This window comes from Nuphar pumila, chromosome 17, assembly GCF_984573655.1.
Source record: "Nuphar pumila chromosome 17, dmNupPumi1.hap1.1, whole genome shotgun sequence".
Lineage (NCBI taxonomy): Eukaryota > Viridiplantae > Streptophyta > Magnoliopsida > Nymphaeales > Nymphaeaceae > Nuphar > Nuphar pumila.
Genome location: NC_143265.1, coordinates 2,611,917 through 2,631,874, shown reverse-complemented (window position 1 = coordinate 2,631,874; position 19,958 = coordinate 2,611,917). Strand labels below are relative to the sequence as shown.

Genomic DNA, 19,958 nt, shown 5'->3' with positions numbered 1-19,958 from the left:
AAAAGGCAGGAAGCAGAGGAGCTCTCTTCTCGCAGCAAACCACTGCTGCCCGACTTGCTTGCTGACCCTCTCTCTCTCTCTCTCTATCTATCTATCTATGGTATCGTTCTTATTTCAGCTCGTGACTCTCTCTCTCGATTGGGATGCTAAAAGAATAGCAGAAACACAGTTTTAATCTCTACCTTACAGCATTTGTTTCATCTCTCTCTCTCTCTGGTTTGTGAAGGGACGACGGGAGGTGGAAAGATGATGGATTTCCGGCCGATACAGTGCACCTCCAAAGGAAACGCCCTTCCCCACTTCCGTTCTGGCCCTTCTCTGGTGGTTGGCAAGTGATGTAGCTCGCTGAAACGACGCTGCCACACCTTCTCCAAATAACGGGGGGAAGAAATATATGGCTTCTCTTCCGCTTCACTTCCTGAGATTTCACGTCCCGATGGGTTTTCTGGCGATGAAAGGCCGTCTCTCCTGAAAAAGCGGCAACTTTTCCGGTGACTTCGACGGATTCTTCCGCCGGTGATTGAAAGAATCGGCCACGCGGGTGGTTTCTAGTTCTCCGTTTCGGTTTTTTCTGCATAATGGAAGAAGAAATCGGGGGCGAGTTTCGATTTTGGTATCTCGTTCTAGGGTTTTGTGTGAACCTGTTTGGGTGGTAGTTAAAGGCGGGGATTTTGCTGAGAAAAATCACGTTTTTTTCCTTACTGTCGGATTGCCAGATTGCGGTTTCTGATTTCCTACGCGGATTGCTCTCTATGGCCTACAGATAATTATCTCCCATCCGCGGTTTCGTTCTGCTAACTTGTCAGTAGGATCTGAAACTGAACTGATTTGAAAAGAAGATGAGAGGCAACAGAGTTCTTGTGGCAATTCTGGGGCTTTTTGTGTGTTCCCTCTTTCTGGATTTGCTATTCAGAGAGAGCTTGAGCCCTTCTGCAGTGGGATTGATGGAAGTTGGGAGCAAAAACCGGCGTTTCCTGGCTGGTAGAGTCGAGGGCCTTGTTGCAGAGTCCCCGGCCCCTACTAGCGTCTCTGCCGGTGGAAACTGTCGGAGAAGATTGGTTCTGGGTGTGGTGTTTGGTGCCCTTACTGGTTTTGTCGCCGCGCTTTCGGTCACAGGATTGATAAGGGTCTCTGCTCTGTACATGAGCAGAACCCCTATCCTGAAGGGCCCTGTGAATTTCTGCTCAAAGACCACCCCAAAAATGCTTGCTTTCCTCCGCGAAGAGGCTGCATTAAGTGACTCCCAATTGCTGGGAACCAGTCTAAATGGGAAGTGCTACAAGGTCGTCCTCGAGAATGGATTTAGGGTTGCCATCAAGAGAATCGAACTGGTGAACCTAGCAGAAACTCAGAGCAAGTCTGCTAAGAGAAGGATTCATAGGAATTTGGAAGTTTTGGGCTGCTTGAAGCATAGAAACTTGATGAGCTTGCATGCTTATGTCAGCCAATTTGATCGGTACTCGCTGGTTTACGATTACATCCCGAATGGCAGCCTTGAGGATGCAATGATGAAGGTCAGGGCGAAGCAGTTTCGTCTCAATTGGGAGATCCGGCACAGAATCGCAGTTGGAGTTATCAGGGGACTTCAGTTTCTTCACTTTGGTTGCAGCCCCCGGGTTCTTCACTATGATTTGAAGCCGGCAAATGTGCTGCTGGATGATGACTTTGAGCCTAGGTTGGCAGATTATAGGCTGGTTGGTCTAATGCATGAGACTGGTAGATCTGCTGCGTATGTTGCGCCAGAGTGTCTCCAGAGCTGCAGGTATACTGAGAAGAGTGATGTGTTCAGCTTTGGGATGATCTTGGTCGTGTTGCTTACAGGACGAGACCCTGTGGATCCCTTCTTCGGCCAAGAAGGCGGTGGTAGTATGAGAAGGTGGCTAAGACATTTGCAGCAGGCGGGTGAAGCACGTAAAGGGTTGGATAAGGACATTGTTGGGGATGAGGGAGAGGAAGAAGAGATGCTGATGGCTGTGAGGATCGCGGTCGTTTGTCTATCCGACATGCCTGATGACCGGCCTTCCAGTGATGAGCTCGCTCCAATGCTCACCCAACTACACTCTTTTTGAAAGTATGTTCTTGTTCAATCTTTTTATGGCTGCGAGATTCTGAATTACAGTGTATGAATTGTGAGAATTAGATGGCTTTGGCCTCTCGTTTTTTGTGGCCCAAACTGTCAATGTGAAAGTTCTGTTGTATAGCAAAAATGCAGGCTAGATCTTTTTAATCTTACTCTGTTTTTTCATCTGAAGATTATGTTGATTCCTATTTGCTCTATTCTATAAAGTACAAATATATGCTTACATAGCATAATTGAGTAAAAATTTTACATTCTGAAACGAATATCGATCAAGGAATTTTGAGACAGCATCATTCAGACAAGTGCTGAGAGGAGTTGGGAGAGACGTTTAGTTTGTCATAAATGAATATAGTTTAGATTGAGCCCATTTTCATGACTGATACTAACATGAACGACCGCCTAGTATCCAACACCAAAGTGACCAACTAGGGCCACTAGGGCCAAGCCACCGATTGATCAATTTCTATTTTAGAGAGAGAGAGAGAGCTGGATGGTTGGGTCGCACTTCATAATTGAGGGGTATTGGGTTTGAAGGTTTGAATCCCATGAGGGTTATCACCCAGCTTGCCTATCAAACAAAGTGGGATTCTTTTGGTGATCAACTTATGCTGAAGTATGCAGTGGCTCTGACTTGAATTTTAAAATGTCGGTAGAATTATCTGTTTTCTTCAATTTATACTTGTCAAGATGCTAGAAGATGACCTGATTTTCGTTGTATTCTTTGAAAAAATACAAAAAAAAAACCAAAAATACAAAAAATTGGACTAAAAATATATAAATTAAGCTTTTATAATATTGCAATATTTTTGTCCCTGGCGATATTTTGAAGATATCGAGAGATATTAGCCTATATTAAAGCAATATTTTCAAGATATCGCTGATATAGGTGGCACTGATTTGCAGACATCACATTGCCTATGTGCTTTGTGTGTCCAAATTTGCTCATTATCGAATAGTCATGAAAATGAACTTTGCTTTTTTTAATATGATCTTTCAATACCACCCTCCAACTTGTTGATATTGTAAGTTTGTAACCATTTGTAAGGCTACAAAAACTGACCATCGCAATCACCATTCTGCATCCCCATTTTCATCTGTAGCTTTTTCTTGAGGAGACTATATATATGGGCCCAGGCCTTGAGCTGAAGCCCGATACGACCTCACTCCCAGCCCTAGTGCTATAAGAACTGAGCTGAATCATGGACAGATCATGCCTTCTCCTTGGCCCATCAGGCTTTAATGGGCCTGACCCAATGCCCGCTCCTGGTAGTATGGAATGTATGTAGATATGACTCTTCAGTATTCTAAACAAAGTCTAAATCCAATACGACCATATTCAATGCATGCTTTTGTATGGAAATACATATAAGTATATGCAAGGTACAAATGACTGATATGGATTGACCTAGTTGAATATGAAAGTAGATATGGATTGGCGTAGATGCCCTAGTTAGCCTATGAGCTATGACCAAATCATATCCATATCATATGGATGTGGATGTGGATTGACCCGGACCGGTAAACAACCTGTTTTCAGCCATAGTAACGAGAGAGAGAGAGAGAGAGAGAGAGAGAGAGATGATGTTTGCCCTTTGGGTTTAAACTTTAAACAAAGTTGGTAGCTCAGAGGAATGTAAAAAGAGGATGCCATTGTGGCCTGCGCCTAGCTTTTGTAACTCTCTACAGAGAGAGAGAGAGAGAGAGAGAGAGAGAGAGAGAGAGAGAGAGAGAGAGAGAGAGAGAGAGATGCCCCCGTGAAGCCCTTTTGAGACATTTTTTTCAGGCTGTAGAAAAGCAAATATTGAAAAGTAAGCTCTGTCATATGTGCTCCAAAGGGGTTTGGCACAGTGGGGCAGTCTAGGTTCAAATCCCATGGGTAAACAGAGTTTTACGCTGATGGTAAGTACGGCAGGCAGAGCTAGCGCAATTAGGTCTCTAATCCTGGGAGTGGTTTCCCTGTGTGAATATAAAAGAAAGCTGTCATGTGCAGTTATTGCAGAACCAAAACCGTTAAAAGATGAGATAGCCCATTCTACTGTGCTGGTTTCAAAACTGGCCCTTTGTGCTGGACAATCACGTACTTGATACTTCATTGGGGTGTGTAAGCCCATGCCGCTGTGCCGGTTCCATCGTTGGCACTTTGTGCTGGACAATTCACATAATGGGTATCATCCTAACCCGATCCTTGTCAACATTATCATCATCATACAGGTTGTCTTTGTTTTTCTAGACAAACATAGAAAAACTGCCATTGAATTCTTTAGTGTAAAACTCTAGGTCTCTCTCTACGATTTTAGCAAAAGGTTTTTACGTATATCACATGCATATAGGCAAAAACCGAAACCCAAACTCATTACAAATTAAAAATTAATATTTTTTGTATTCAAAGAACAATTTATTGGTTATCCACGATGTGAATTCATCTTCACATCTGGGATGATCTCTTTCGATAAACGAACATAGGATCAAGGGAGAACGGTTACGCAAATCGTTCCCACCCTATGCACTAATAAGGGTGTGATGAGCAACCTTTTCTAAAAAAATGATCTGCTATCAGAAAAGTAGGTGTGTGTAAACTAAAGCGGGAAGAGGGTTGCATTCGAAAGTCTGCACTTGTGGTGGTTGCAGCCCAACTGAGCAGACAAATCCCCTTGGCCTGGTCGATCATCAGGATTCATCTTCCTCTGCTCCAACGACCTCTGATTCCCGACAACAGCAACCCGTCAATGGCTACCTCAGGTACGCATCTCCTCCCCTATGCTTTTGCTATTTACATAACAGCCTTTGTGTTTGTCGTGTGTCTTTGTTTTTCTGTCATAGTACAATGTCACTGGCATCAACAGAAGAGACGATCCCGGACGACCCCAACAATGGGTTATGGGCCCACCACGCTTCCGTTGCGCGGGGTGTGTCTTAGTCGTCCGGCAATGCAGATCGCCGTAGGGTGACGCTGCAGCTGGTCATCGGCACCGACGACTGTCGCCGATCTAACGGCCAACATCTGTCCTGCAATGCACAAGGGTTTAAATTTTTTTCCCTACTTCCTCTACCGTCGGGTGAGGAGAGGTACAACGCCAGTTCAGGCTTAGTGAGGGTCGTCGGCAGGCGACATGGGTCGTCGTCGACGATTTGGGTTAACCCTAACCCCCTTTTGCAGAAAATAGAAAACCCTCGGGTTTTCTGTTTTACACTTTTGGTTTTAATCGGATGGAACCGGATCTGACCCAGATCAAGTTAAAACCGGGTCAAACCCGGATCCGGTTATAAACTGGGTCTGACCCGGATCAAGTTAAAACCGGGTCAAACCCGGATTCGGTTATATGTCGAGTCAAACCCGGATCCAGTTCAAGTCGGGTTCGACCCGGATCCAGTTCAAGCCAGGATCAACCCAGATCCAATTAAAGCCAGGTTCGACCCGGATCCAGTAGGGTCCAGACACTATTTGGCCTAAACCAGATTAGGGACTGATTCGGTCCCTTTCGAGACCGGTTCAGAGTTGTTTTTGACCGGTTTTTTCCAGTTTCTCATCGGTTTCGAGATGTTGAGACCCTGTTTTCATAAATATAAGAAAATACAGGGATTTTGGCATACAATTATATGGTTTTTATGAACCTTTGTTCATACTTGACATCGGTTCATGAGGTTTGAACCGGTTCGAACCCTTGGATAATCAGTTCAGGGCTATTTCAGATCGATTCCTGGTTGAGGACCCAGGGTTTTACCCATTTAATCCTGTTTTGTTATTGTTCATGCATTTATTTAAAATTATGCATGTGTAAATGATTGTTTAATATTGGCATTAAGAATAGTTAGATGACTTAGTGTATTCACGTCACCAAAGTGACTGAATACACATATGTCGTCAAAGAATTTCAACACTATCATACAATTTAAGCTGATATTAACATTATACTTAGATTCGTGAAACGCTAAACAACCCAAAGGTAGTTTTATCGTGTTTGAAATTTAAGTAGGGTGGAATAAGGTAAATGTGTTGAGATACAACACACATGTGTATCCAAAGGTACCTTGTGTCGATGGTCTAACTTCATAAGAACCTTAGTTTTACCGAATATGGTCGGTAGGCGAAGTGGTTTCGCGTGTCAGAGCTCTTACCAAAGTAGGACTCCGATGGCCCCCTTCACTCGCCTGAAAATAAACATATTAAGGGCATTTTTTTTTTGCTTTTTCCATTAAAGTTTTAGTCTCGTACGAATGCTTCTTGATACATGTCTTTTGTCGTGCAGTTTCTAGTCCTGTAATTTTAGATGGCGCTAGCTGTATACCTTTTCTGGATGAATCAAATTTTAGTGATTGGAAAGAGATTGTACTTTTTACATTAAGGTATATGGATCTGAATCTGACCCTAAGGATAGAAGAACATGTTGCTCTAACTAATCAAAGCACTATTGATCAAAAGACTGCTTTTGAGAAGTGGGAGCACTCGAATAGACTTAGTTTTTTACTTTTACAATCTAAGGTGGCAAAGAATATTCGTAGTGTCATACCACAATGCAGGACAATTAGAGAGTTTTTAAGTGCTATTAAAACACAATTTGTGAGTTCAAACAAGGCCAGAGCCAGTACCCTGATGTCTAAACTCATATCTATGAAATATACTGGAGGAAAAAATATTCTCCAACACATTTTAGAAATGAAGAATATAGCGTCTCAGCTAAATGACATGAAGTTCACCATCTCTGATTCTTTTCTAGTGCATTAGTTCTAGCGTCCTTACCCTTGGAGTATGGACCTTTCAAAATCTCTTACAATACACATAATGATGAATGGACGTTCAATGAACTTATGTCCAAGTGTGTTAAAGAAGAAGAGAGGTTGAAATGAGAGAAGGTGCAGAGTACATATATGGCTTCTCATGCACCCAAGGTAAGACCAATAAAGAATGCATTTGAGAGAAATGCTAGGAAGAAGCCAACAGGGATAAGACATCCCAAGGCAAGCAATCCGACTCTGATCCCATAAAGTACTTCTTTTGCAAGAAGAAGAGACACAAGAAGATAGATTGCATAAAGTACAAAAAGTGGTTGGTAAAGAGAGGTAATTTGCCATTTGTTTCTCATTAATGTAATTTATTATAAATTCCTGAAAATAGCTGATGGATTGATTCTGGTGCTACTGTTCATATTTTCAACTGTCTACAGTTGTTACTAAGCAGAAGAGAACCAACAATGCATGAGAAAAGCATCTATTTGGGAAACGAAATGTGTTCACATGTGAAGGGTGTTAGAACCTGCAGGATTACTCTAGAGACAGGCGTAGTTTTAGATCTTCACGATGTCTTTTATATTCCATCATATAGTAGAAACTTAATTTCAATTTCGAAATCAGATAAATTTGGATATTGTTTTAAGTTTGAAAATTTAAAATTATTCATTTATAAAAATTCAATTAAAATTGGTTCTGCATCAGTTTATGATGGTTTGTATAGATTGAACATGAAGATTCAAACTCAAAAGTCCTTGACTTTTGAATACGCATTGGTTGGAAATAAATGTAGCTTGATAAATGATAAATCTTAAATATTTTGGCATCAAAGGTTGGGTCATATCTCTGAAAAGAGAACACTACAAGAAAAATGCGTAATGGCAACGGATGTTATCCGTCGTTGTATATGTTTACGATGGATTTTGCAACGGACTAGCGATGGATATCATCCGTCGCATAACCCTAGTCGCTAAATTCCGATGGACTTTATTTATCGCTATATTGCGATGGATCATGTACGTCGTGAATTCATCGGTAAACAGAGACTGATTTGGTTAAGTGACGGAATTTAATCTTTCGCTATTTTCATCGCTACCATTTATCGACGGATGAATATCCGTCGCTAATTAGCGACGGAGTAGCGATGACTTAAATTCTACCGCAAATCGATGACTACCTCAAATTGGTGACAGAACAACGACAGATATTATCCGTCGCTACTCCGTCGCTAATTTGTTATAAAAAATTTAAATATTTTTTTTTAAAATATTTTGAAAATCGAAAAAAAATTCTCGTACAATTCATATATCCTGCTTATAAAAAAATAGTACAAATAAGAAATGCATACAAATTAAACAGAAATGCTAAATTAAGCAAACTTTAACTACCAAGTACAGTTCTTGCGAAGTTATAATTAGTTACAAGTTTGTCAAACAAATTAAACAAAAAAATCTAATCCTCGCCAAGATTTTGGGCATCATCCTTTTCATTTTCTCGATCTGCCCCTTCCTCCATGCCTCCATCAGTTTCTCTACGTTGATCATCTCCATCATCCTACAAAAGAGAACCAAAATATTAGTATTTATAAACAAAACATAATGAAATAAATTATATGCAATTCATCTAATCTAATGCAACAAAGTAAATGACTGAATGACAAATAGACTAGTAATAAACTGAAGGACATTAACAAAATTATAAGAAAAAATTTATAGCAACTCAATCATGAATACCTGACGGGTACCTGAGCTCATGTTGAATGCAGATGAAGTTCTACTTTCCTGAAAAAAGTTGCACAACTCATTACGGATAAGTTTGGGAATGACTTTATTTAAAAAGTGTTGCATTTTGTCCTCAAAACGCTGATAAACACCATCCCAAGACACAGCAGGGTCAATAGGACGTTGGGAGTTGATGCTGGCGGGAGAACTCTGTGAGTCCGGGCTGCAGGAGGCAACGACTGGTGTGGTGTTCATGTTACTCCCAAACTCGAACACACGACCCTTTTTGGGTTCACCTGTAGCAGTCACCCATGCTGCAGGATCAAAAGATGGATGCTGAGTAGAGTCATCGCCATATCGTTGTATCATTTGCTGCTCGTATGACTCCTACAAAATAAAAATTAGAATATGAATTAATAATTAAGAATTACAATGTTTATGATAACATAATTCAAAGTAACTTGTATATTACAATGTTTATTAATACAATAAATACATACTGTTGTCGCTCTCGCTTTCTCTAATACAAAATTTCCTGTGCTCTTACGTTTATGTGTTTCAATAAACACATCCTTGTAAGGCACAATGCTTCTTTTTTCTGCTTCCTGCAATGTGACATGATATAAAAAATTGATTAATAAGTATGCAGAAATACTCACAAATTTAACAATATATATATATATATATATATATATATATATATATATTGATGACTTACCATTTTCTTCTGCTGGCTCCCAAAAGTCCTAGATCCACTTGTGTGTAGATGCGCATCGGGCATCACTGGTCGGTTTTGTGCAGCCTTTGTTGAGCGGTTTCAAAAATCATTGCTCGCCCACTTGTCGCACATGCCCTCCCAATAATCTCTCCTTATAGTAGTCGGCCCATGGCCCTTCCACTGCAGTGAATCATCTATCCCACCAGTTGCTTTTTTTGCTGCAGTCTTCATATTATGCAGCATGTCGACAAATCGATTGACAACCACCTTCTGCCACATATGAATTATTGTGCACCACATCCACCCTTGCGTCATAATTATTTCAAAATTCTTCACCATGAAGCGTCCAATTTTGATAATCACTAACAAAACCCTTCTTGTATATGTGATGTCTAATGTCATGAGATTCTATAAATCGATTGTTCTTCCACATCGTGCAGGGGCATCTGATCCGACCGATAGGATCCACTGTACTTACACTTGTCGTTGCGAATTCAATAAAACTGTCAACACCATCCATATATTCATGTGACACCTCATTATCAAATATCCTACGATACATCCATTTACGGTTTACAACCATTTTGTTCTAAAATATTACAAATATTTTCGTTACTAGTTAAAAGAAAATCTTAATAATGCTATAATGACACAAATATATTCATTTGAACAAAAAAATCATGATACAATTTCACATAGAAGGCATAATCAAATGAAAAATAACTTCATGCAAGCATGGATACAGAAACATCAAACATTGCAATACATTCAAATCATTAATATCAAAACAATATCAAACATATACCTGCAGCAAACACACTCCAATATCCCGCTAACTACTACCATGCCTAGCATGGAATCCGTACTATAAAAATAAGAATACTTCTATTCTCATACATTAAAGTCATGCTCAGCGTGATCTCCAAACTCCATCAAAGTAGTCTTAGATATCCACAACTAAGTGAGTGTGAACAAAAAAGTGTTGCATCTAATAAATTAAATAACATGTGATGCGCTTGTATCACTTACTCACCTCGGGTATTTACCCGATTTGAATTGCTTTTCACCGGAAATTCTTTACAAGCACAGTGCTCAGAGCTCCTTATATTTACTGAAAAACAATAAAATTTGCTGAAAATCATACCAAAAACTTAGTTGAATGCTAAAACAGATTAAAACAAAACAAAACAAAAATCGATTATTATACTTCGTCCCCAATGCACGAGATGGTGTTTCCTCCCTGATAGTCAAAGAGGTTGCATGGCATCGATGGGGTCGGGGGCCCGTTATTTTGTATCATTTTAGATAAAAAGAATGTGGCAGAGATTGTATATAAAATAGAATAAAACTACATACAAATAAAATTAGATTTCATTTTTATAGACGATTCTTCTAGAGAACCACCACTCTGAAATATATTTTTTTTCACAAAACATGGGATTTTTTTTTGGAAAATGACACAAAAACAAGTATCTAAATAAAAACTTATCCATTTTTTTTCTTAGGCAAGCTGGTGTTCAGCTCAACTCGTCTTGCAAGACTTCATATGGATCAAATATATATTTTATATCTATCATATATTACATAAAAATAAGAACGCACAAAATATATATAAAAAGAGAAGAATGAATGAAAAATATATACATAAAATATGAATTATTAAGTGTAATATATAACATAAATAAATATTTTAAGTGTATATATTCCTTGTATAAATAACATGTAATGTTTTTACACCAGCCAACTTGAGTTTGTCTTGGCTAAACACGAATATGAGTCGAGCCACAAGCTCAATACACTGGTAAACGACCCAAGCCCCAACATGCTCTGAAATGTTTTTCTTTCACAAAACATGGGATTTTTTTTGGAAAAATGACACAAAAACAGGTATCTAAATAAAAACTTATCCATTTTTTTTCTTAGGCAAGTTGGGGTTTGGTGGACCCCTGCATCACCAAAAAAACATAGACAGGCTGGGGCTTTGCCCCTGCCTACTATAAAAACGAGAGGGGCAGGAGCATCGCCCCTACCCGATAAAGAGGAAAGAGGCAAGAGGGTTCGACCCTGCTTGGTCAAGGAGAAAGGCGGTAGGGGCATCGCCTCTGCCAGTCTACTGAAAAATGACAGGCGGCAGGGGTGACGCCCCTGCCGAAACAAGATGAAGAAGAGGAAGGGCGAGAAGGAGATGAAGAAGAAGAAGACTGGGGGAAGGAGTTACCTGAGGGCATGAGGGGGGCGATCACCGGTAGCCGGAGAGAGGGACGGGGCGGTAGCCAGAGGGCATGAGGGGGGCGGTCGCTGGTAGCCAGAGAGAGGACGGAAAGTGGCGTGGGTGAGAGAGAGAGAGAGAAAAAGAGAGCGGCACGGGTGAGAGTAAAAAAAAATCAATTTCGTGCCCTAGGGGGATTTACGTCGACAATTAGCGATGGACTTTTGCGACGGAATTTTTTCGTCGCAAACAAGCGACGGCGTTATTCCGTCGCTATCTCTGTCGCTAAGTGCACCGGGTTTTACGACATAAAATTTCAGTCGCTAATCTGTCGCTACTTAGCAAGGGAGTTGACGACGGATGTTTGTCCGTCGCTAATTTCATAAATATTTATGAACTTAGTGACGGATGTTTTTCTCTCACTAATCCATCGCAACTTTGCGACGGATAAATTCTCTCGCAAAAGTTCGTCGTTATTTGGTATTTTTCTTGTATTAGAATAAAGAGACTCGTAAATAAATGGATCTTGAAATCTCTACATTTTACCGACAATGACCCATGTGTTGATTGCATAAAGGCTAAGCATACAAACACATATAAAGAGGGTGCTAAACGCAGTAGTGAGATATTAGAGATAGTTCACACAGATGTATATGAACCATTTTCCCCATGTTACACAGGCGAAAAATATTTTGTCACCTTTATTGATAACTATTCTCGGTATATGTATCTCTACTTAATCTTTAAAAAATCTGATGTTTAAAGAATTTAAGAAAGAAGTAGAGAAACAAGCCGATAAAGTTATTAAAATAGTCAGGTCTGATAGAGGTGGTGAATATTATGGTAGGTTTACTGAGATGGGACAAAGGAAAGGACCATTAGATTGATTTCTCAAAGAGGAAGACATTGTGCCTCAATATACCATGTATGGTAGTGTCTATCAGAATGGTGTAGCTGAAAAGAGAAATCGAACGCTTAAGGAAATGGTCAGAGCTATGTTGAATTATTCAACACTTCCCATTAAGTTATGGGGTAAAGCCTTAAAGACAGTTGTGCATATTTTAAATAAGGTACCTACAAAATCTATGTCTAAAACTCCTTATGAGTTGTGGACAGGTAGGAAATAATCTTTATCTTATATGCACATATGGGGATGTCCTGCAGAGGCTAAGTTGTATAAACCCCACATTAAAGCATTTGATCCAAGAACAATCAGTAGATATTTCATTGGTTATCCAGAAAGATCAAAAGGGTATAAGTTTTATTACCCATCTCACTCACCACAGATTGTTAAAACGGATAAGGCAAAATTTCTAAAAGATGGTTCGGTAGGATTAAGTGCACTTTAAAACCTTGGTTTTGAGGAAGTACAGGATCCAGTTTCGTCACCTGTTAAGAAAAACACTGAAAGATACCACATTATTATTCTTAATGATGATGTGGTTGATCATTCGGTTGTTGATGCACAAATCTAAAGTGAACCTATTGTGGACAATGTAGAAGAGTACAAACAGGATGATTAGGTTCAATCTGAACCTGAAGAACGACATGTTTGGAGATCCACAAGGATTAGGAGATCTGCCATATATCCTGATTATGTGGTGTACCTTCAGGAGCCTGGTGATTTCATAGATATGGATGATGACCCATTGAATTTTATGAAAGCTGTGAAAAACAAATGATCTAAACACTGGATAGAAGCCATGAAAGAAGAGTTAGACTCTATGGCTAAAAATCAAGTATGGGATCTTGTCGCGTTACCTAAGGGAGTAAAGCTCATAGGGTGTAAATGGGTCTTTAAGACCAAGAAGGACTCCAAAGGTAACATAGAGAGACATAAAGCAAGATTAATTGATAAAAGATTCACCCAGATGGAGGGCATTGACTACAATGAGACGTTTTCTCCTGTCTCAACTAAAGAGTCAATGAGGATAATTTTGGCCCTTGTAGCTCATTATGACTTGGAGCTACACCAGATGGATGTGAAAACAACATTTCTCAACTGGGATCTGAATGAAGAGGTGTATATGGATCAACCTCTTGGTTTCTCTAAAAATGATCGTCTGGTTTGCAAACTCAATAAATCAATATATAGACTTAAACAAGCCTTTCGACAGTGATATATTAAATTTTCCCAAGTCATTGTGACTTTTGGGTTTACAAAAAATATTATTGATCAATGTATATACCTTAAGAAAAGTGGGAGTAAGTTCATTATATTGGTGTTGTATGTTGATGACATTTTACTTGCAACGAATGATATAAAGTTGCTTTAAGAGACAAAATAGTTTCTTACATCATATTTTGATATGAAAGATATGGGTGAAGCTGCTTATGTTCTTGGCATTGAGATCTATCGAGATAAAGCAAAAGGTTTTTTAGGTCTCTCTCAGAGATCCTATATAGATAAGGTGTTAAAGCGATATGAGATGGAGAATTGTTCTCATAGTTTAATACCCATATCAAAAGGTGACAAACTGAGCCTAAAGGATTATCCACGAGATGATATTGACAAAGCATAAATGAGTGTTTATCCATATGCATCAGTTGTTGGCAGTTTGTAGTATGCGCATACATGTTCTCGACCAGATATTTCCTTTGCAGTAGGGGTACTTGACAGATTTCAGTTTAACTCAGGTTTACCTCATTGGAAGGCTACCAAGAAAGTCTTGCGGTACTTGCAAGGGACAAATGACTATATGTTGACGTATCATAAAGTTGATCGCCTCGAGGTCATTGGCTACTCAGATGCGGACTTAGGATGATGCTTTGATAGTAGAAAGTTTACTACTGGGTACGTCTTCTTGCTTGCTGGGGGCGCGATTTCTTGAAGGAGTGAAAATCAGACAACCACTGCTGCCCACACCATGAAGGTAGAATTCATAGCATTATACGAGACTACCTCGTAGGCTATATGGTTAAAGAACTTCATATCACAGTTAAAGGTGGTTGATTCTATTGGGAAGCCACTGAAGGTCTACTGTGATAATAAAGTTGTGGTGTCCTTTTTGAACAATAGCAAAATTACTACGTCATGTAAGCATATGAAATTGAAGTATTTTGTTGTTAAAGAAAGGACGAAGAATCATTTAATGTATATTGTTAATATTGATACTAAAGAGATAATCGTTGATCCTCTTACTAAAGAGCTAGCAACGAGATTATATTCTGAACATGTAATGAGGATGGACTTGTTAAACTTTTTTTGACATATGCATATAAATAAAGTGATTACTTTGAGTTCTTGATTCTCATTATTTTTTTTGTTAATCTCATAAGGATTAGAGATTCAACTAAGAACCTATAGAATAGAATAAAAAGGTCATTCTATTAATCAAGTTATTCCCATAAGGTTTTCTGGTTAAAGGGTTTATCGTCGGATCAAGTAGGAGAATGTTGGATTAACCACCACGATTTACGTGGTGGTTATCCATAATGTGAATTCATCCCCACATATGGAATGATCTCTTCCGATAAACCAGCATAGGATCAAAGGAGAACAATTACGTAAACAGTTCCCACCCTATGCACTATATAAGGGTGTCATGAGCAACCCTTTCTAAAAAAGTGATCTGCTATCAGAAAAGTGCATGTGTGCAAACTAAAGCGGGAAGAGGTCGACTCACCGGTTGCATTCGGAAGCCTGCGCTTGTGGTGGCTGCAGCCCGACTGAGCAGACAAATCCCCTTGGCCCGATCGATCATAAAAAACCGATTCGTCTTTCTCTGCTCCAGCGACCTCAAATTCTCAGCAATAGCAGCCCGTCAATGGTTGCCTCAGGTACGCAATACCTCCTTTGTGCTTTTGTTGTTTACATGACAGCCTTTGTATTTGCCATGTGTCTTTGTTTTTCTGTCATAGTACAGTGTCACCGACATCAACAAGGGAGGCGATCCCAGACGGCCCCAACACAATTTTGTCAAATTTTGTCTTTTCAATAAAAAATCAGTTATGAATCATTCAAAAGGAATTAGATGTTAAGATTGTCACTATGAGTGGCTTGATATGTCTCTCTCAGGAAGACAAAAACCAAGAATTTAATTCAATTATAACAGGGAGCTGAAAATCCTATAACATCTACTATTTGACAGAATATGTTTCAGAAAATTATAAATTCTAGATCAACTTTCATGAATTTTCGTTTTCAAACCAGAAGGAATCAACCTTTAAGATTTTAACTATGTGTTCTTCTATATCTAGATTAAGATATCAAAGTTGAGTCTACTCGTCTGGCAAGAAAAGTTAGTGGACATCACACGTTGCAAGTTAGAATCCCAATGGTATATAGTTGTATAACTGATAGGGGTCTGCCTAACGCAGATTCCTCAAGTAAAAAAAAAAGACGATAAGCTGATTCCTCATGGGCAAGATGTCTTCTTTGGTTCTTTTATATCCAAGCCTTTAAGAGCTCTTATTGGCACATATCACATATTTTTCCAATATCTATCATGGATTATCCTCCTTTTTCAAGATAATCCATGATCATCTCTTCAATAAAAAGAATTCCTTCCACCCCTTTTCCCTTTTTTTTATGGTCACCAGACAGATTGTTTGCATAAAAAGCAATACATGCTCATCATCCTATAGTTTCGGTATAAATTGGATTTCCACTTCTGAGAAATGATGTAGAAAATCGATTTGTTTAATCAAAATTACAATCTTTGTAGTTTATCAAATCTATTTGCAGAATCATACTGAACGTGTCTAATTATGCTCGTAGGCACTAATTAATTTAACTAATGATCTACCCTGATTCAGGGCCACTAATTGGTACCGAAAGTTCTTGCATATTATGATAAGAAGCCAACTCAGTGTATCTAGGCGTATCAACCGGTCGGATCTAGTTTGGACCCAGGTGAGTTTGAACCTAGATCTAGATCTGGCTTTGAGATGTGGTACCAGGTCCAGACCCAGTTCTATTCAGGTCCATCATAAACCATACTCAGGTCCTATAAGGATTACATGAACCAAACCTTGTCCACATCCGGTAAAATAATAATTTTTTTATATTAAAAAATCATGGGTTTTAATTGGAACTCAAGTTGGACCTAGGTCTGGTATGAAATTTCACAAACCATGCACAGATCTATATATTAATAGGACCCTTTGGATCTAACCCAGTTTCTAATCAGGCCTTGTTCATTATCACCAAACCCTGACCCTATACGGTTTGGTACAGATTGGGTTCGGATCAAACCCGACCCATTGACACCCTCTAGTTGTATCATTGCAACACTGAGCAAATGGCTCCGATACCAACCATGGTCATCCATTTGAAGAGGGATGTGCTTGCCGATATGTACCACTCGTTTTAGATTCTTAGACATTGCTCTCAGATAGTGGCATCTGTTGTCTGGAGCAATGTTATCAGTATCGGTATTGGCCCTGAATCATTTGGCCAACGACTCAGCTGTGTCAGCCTATACTGATACTCGAGTGAATCGGCTAAAAGAAAACATTAAGTGTCAATAAAAACACGGCACGTGTTAAAACCACTAAAACAATATTAAAAATATTAAAACTTTATTTTTAGTATTTCTTTACATTTATTAAAAATGGCCGATTCAGGGGCAAAGCGTATCAATTTTCTGCCAATACGATACTTTATCGGCCCGATACAGGCTGAAACGCACCGATACTGACAACATTGGTATGGAGTACCTGAATTTCTAGGACCACCCATTGTAGTTCTCAGGTTCTTAAAGACTTAGATGACAATCAATCTCATGCTGTTGGTACCATGCCTGGAGACCTCTATATTAATTGGGACCTTTTGTAATTGTCAAACCCTATCCAGTCTAAGCGCCCAAAATTAGGGGTAGGTCCTATTGACACGAGAAAAGTATCGCGATTTTTTTTTTAAATGTGAAAAAACGTGATGAGAGATTGAAACCACCACTAAATTCATGATATATAAAAAAATTACCGTGATTTTAATTGTTCAAAATGCACCTTTCTCAGCCTTTTGGCTAAGATCAAGGGAAGTATCTGAACTTATGTCTAATGCTAACAACAAAATATATCTTGTTTCTATTGAGGGTGTCAATTTGATCGGCAATATGTCAAGGAGATCCCAATTGATCTTTTTACCTATTTTTTTTCTTATATTGCTTAAATCCTTTAATTTGTTTATTGGCTTTAATAAATAAAGAAAAAAAATCTCAAGAATATCACCGAGGTGGTATCCCATGTGGTCAGCTGGGTCCTTGCCAAGCTGAAGGGCCAGGTTCGAAACCCTCTGCCACATAGGGCTTAAGAGATATCTGGTAGGGGTCTGCCTAACCCCAGCTTGACTTTCAAATAAAAAATGTCTATTAATAAAATACCAAGGTCCCTTTAGATGCATGCCCCCACATTAATTGTCTTATAAACAAGCATGCATTTCAGTTGAAAGAAAATGGACATTTAAAAGTAGGTGATGGCCACAGTTGACCCAGAGTCCAGAGACAGCCTTGAGTGGGTCCCAACTGTGCCATGGTTGTTCAACTCAGTTCTACCTTCACAGCTACGCCTTACTTGGATTGACTAGGTTCTCTACTCAGTCCATGTGCACCCAGGCGCCTATCATCATTTTTTTATCATGTTATGTATGGCCATATCATCTGAGTGTCCCTAAACAGTTTTATAGTAAGGTCCATGTTTCCCATGGTTTGGAAGGACTATGAATCTTTCTCATCATTGTCTAAATTACATATAGGCACCCAACATATGGCAAGTTTATGTTTAGCTGCCTCAGATTTCAAGTTTTAAGATCCAACCTTTTAAACATTTGCTCTTTTTTTATTGACTTGAGCCTAACCAACTTTGGATAAATGATAAGTTTGACCCTTTTTCTGTAAATGACGGGGTGAATAAGTAATTTCAGAGAGAAAGAGTAACTCAGGCAGTCATTTGACCAATTTCTTGAAAGGTTAAGCATCTATGTGAAAATTTGAAACCCGAGGCAGCTAAACATAAATTTTCCATATGTTGGGTGCGTATATGTAAATTGCCATAAAATATATATCACTCACGATATCTTTAGCTTCACCCTCTGCTGGAGAAGACTCAATTTTCCAACCAAAGCAAAAATGAATTCCTGGCTAAACTGAGAAGGGTATTTCTCAATCACAATAGTTATCATACTTGGGTCTCTCGTGACCACACCTTATCCAGACAAAAAATCTCTTACCATGTGGCCTGAATTGAATGGCGTCATTATCCAAGTCACAAATTAGATCCAAGATCATGGATTTATATCTCCTGCAAACTCATGGCAGTAGCACAAGGAATTGTGGGGAGGACCTCTGATCTCTTGATCTCACAGCAAAGCAACAAAATGCAGGCAACTCTAGGCCTTTCAACACCCATATCGATCACAAGAACCAAAAACTCTGTGCCACAGATGATATCCAAGCCGAGGAAGAACATCATCCTCCCCCGCTGAACCTTCTACAGTTGACTATGGCTCCACAACTTAGTAAGCTGTTCTTTCTTTTGGTGCAGCAAGCAAGCACCATATTCTTCTTTTTTTGAAAGGCAAACTGGGGTTAGGCAGACCCCTACCAGTTATACAAATACCATTGGGATTTGAACTTGCAACGTCCCAACACAAGGTGACGTGTCCTAGCTGCTCCTACCAGACAAGCGGAGCCCCGGTTGGTAAGCAAGCACCATATTCAATCCAGCGCTTGAACCCCACCACTTAGCCTCACTTTCTGGTATTCCTCTTGCAAATACGATGCCTTCAAGAATTTACATCTTTTGTTTTTGCAGTGTCTTTCCAGCAGAAGCATGTGATGTGGTAGGAGGAGAAGCCTGTGAAGCTTCCATGTATCCAGAAGTGAAGCCCACAGCAGAGACCAACAGTATCAGACAGCCAAAACGTCAATGAGGAAGTTGACAGAGAATACCTTGAGTACAACGAGCCCAACACGTAAGCTGTTGCAGCTCTGTCATCTTTCCTGTGCTTATTCAAAATCATACTGCTGGTAAACTTTTACTCACAAGTGTTTACATGCTTCAGGGTGTTTCCAGGTGAGGCTTGCGATGATCTTGGGGGAGAATTCTGTGAAGCAGAATACCAGATGGGAGTTCATAAATGAAAACACTTTGTCCAAGTAATCACTTCCTTCATGCCCTTCCCTGTAAGGTTATTTGCCATGGCAACAAGATAGTAGTATGTACAAAATCACAGGGAGAGATGGTAGTTGTACTATTTGCTCTCAATAGAACTACAATAGTAGCTTTGGTACTTGAACTACTCTTCTCAAAATAAAAGTGATCAGTTTGGCATAAATCCAAAACTCACATCTGCAAACACTATTGTAAACCACAAAAGCACCTCAGGCAGGAAATCAGAAAAGAAATTCTGTGCTGAGCCAGTCAAGCATATGCGAACACGCTTTGGAAAACTCAACAAGAAACAAAACAACAGCAGGTCCATTTCACTCAGATTCTTGCATGAATTAGAGCAAACCCAAGTAAGCATGTCTTGGCTGAAAGACTTCCTTCCAATTAGACGAT

At 39.4% G+C, this 19,958-nt stretch overlaps 2 pseudogenes across 1 annotated transcript; both read left to right on the top strand.

Moving 5' to 3' along the window:
- Positions 1-839: 839 nt before the first annotated feature.
- On the top strand, positions 840-2,203 carry LOC149811358 (inactive leucine-rich repeat receptor-like protein kinase CORYNE pseudogene; annotated as a pseudogene).
- A 15,668-nt stretch (positions 2,204-17,871) lies between these two features.
- Positions 17,872-19,692, top strand: LOC149811357 (light-regulated protein, chloroplastic-like; annotated as a pseudogene). The gene is made up of 4 exons (XR_016428617.1): positions 17,872-17,930; positions 18,850-18,912; positions 19,209-19,368; positions 19,459-19,692. The product of XR_016428617.1 is annotated as a light-regulated protein, chloroplastic-like (transcript).
- Positions 19,693-19,958: the final 266 nt, after the last annotated feature.